Source organism: Sinocyclocheilus anshuiensis, unplaced genomic scaffold, assembly GCF_001515605.1.
Source record: "Sinocyclocheilus anshuiensis isolate Anshui unplaced genomic scaffold, SAMN03320099.WGS_v1.1 scaffold968, whole genome shotgun sequence".
In the NCBI taxonomy this organism is placed as follows: domain Eukaryota; kingdom Metazoa; phylum Chordata; class Actinopteri; order Cypriniformes; family Cyprinidae; genus Sinocyclocheilus; species Sinocyclocheilus anshuiensis.
Window position 1 is genome coordinate 333,587 of NW_015549636.1, and position 1,861 is coordinate 335,447.

The following is a 1,861-nucleotide window of genomic DNA, read 5'->3' on the forward strand; positions in this document are numbered from 1 at the left end:
TAAATATTATTAAATTGTAAAGAAATTGCAGATCCATCTTTGATTGTCAAAGGAACAGGTGCAGTTCCCTCTCAGCCAATTAGATTTCACGTAGCATTTTCATCGGTCAGTCGTGGAAGTCTGATTGGTTGATAACTTTTGACAAGGTTTAGTCATTAGTTTAGTTATTATTGTGTTATAGAGGGGTTTGACCAACCAGTTAGACAGACAGATTAGGTTATTTATTTGCACAAATCATGCAAGCACCCTAATCCCAGCCATTTCTAATATACTTTTGATTAATATGACTAAATATTACATTGTAACGAAATTAAAGATCCATCTTTCATTGTGAAAAGAATTCCAGCTAATTAGATTCCACGTAGCATTTTAATCGGTCAGTCATGGAAGTCTGATTTGTTTAAAACTTTTGACAACGTTTAATCCAGGTGCGGAAATAATTAATGTCTAGCGCAAGAGCATGGAGAGATTTGCAAGAGCAAAGGACACAGTTTGAGCGCGCACCCGGGCACACTTTGAGCACGAGGAGAGATTGCAACGGACACATTTTAAGTGTGCGCACACTCTCTGGGAGAGAGCAGCGCATATCTGAGAGCGCGCGTCCGGTTTAGTGCGAGAGCAAAGGCAATCCGCGTGCAAGCAGAGAGATTCATGCTTGCGCATCATAGCAATGTACTTTCGCGCTACAACAGTGCGCTCTCGACATTTGAAAGTAAAATAATGCCATAGACATTACAGTTTGCCAAAATTACCAATTATAGAAAGTTTTGTACAAGTTTATCTCACTTCTGGGCAAAAATCCCACACATATTTATTCAGAAACTAAATGTAACTTTCTAATGTTTGCTGTTTGGATGTAACATTAATTCTCCCCATGTTTTGACAGTCTCCGTTGTGCTTCTTTCTTTGAATGAACACACTGCAGAGGTGAGTGATGATGATTATCGATATTTATGAACTGCTAAAAACAATAAGATTTGGAAGATAACATGAGTTATTTTGCAGGAGATTGACTGTAACGACCACACATATGAGGAAATCAACATGCTGCAGGGCAAGAACAAAGACATCACAACTATCTACACTACAGCAGATAGACCAGAAGATCCATCAATCTACTCAACAGCAGATAGACCAGAAAATCCATCAATCTACTCAACAGCAGATAGACCAGACGATTCAATGATCTACTCAACAGCAGATAGACCAGACGATTCAATGATCTACTCAACAGCAGCTAGACCAGACGATTCAATGATCTACTCAACAGCAGATAAACCAGATGATTCAATTATCTACTCGACAGCAGATAAACCAGACGATTCAATGATCTACTCGACAGCAGATAAACCAGACGATTCAATGATCTACTCGACACCAGATAAACCAGACGATTCAATTATCTACTCGAAAGCAGATAAACGAGACGATTCAATGATCTACTCGACAATGAACCAGATGATTCAATTAGCTACTCAACAGCAGCTGAACAAGATGATTCAATTAGCTACTCAACAACAGATAAACCAGACAATTCAATTATCTACTCAACAGCAGTTCAATGATCTACTTAAACAGAAAATAGACCAGAAGATCCATCGATCTACTCAACAGCAAATAGACCAGAAGATCCATCGATCTACTCAACAGCAGATAGACCAGAAGATTCAATGATCTACGCAACAGCAGATAAACCAAACGATTCAATGATCTACTCAACAGCAGATAAACCAGACGATTCAATGATCTACTCAACAGCAGATAAACCAGACGATTCAATGATCTACTCAACAGCAGATAAACCAGACGATTCAATGATCTACTCAACAGCAGATAAACCAGACGATTCAATGATCTACTC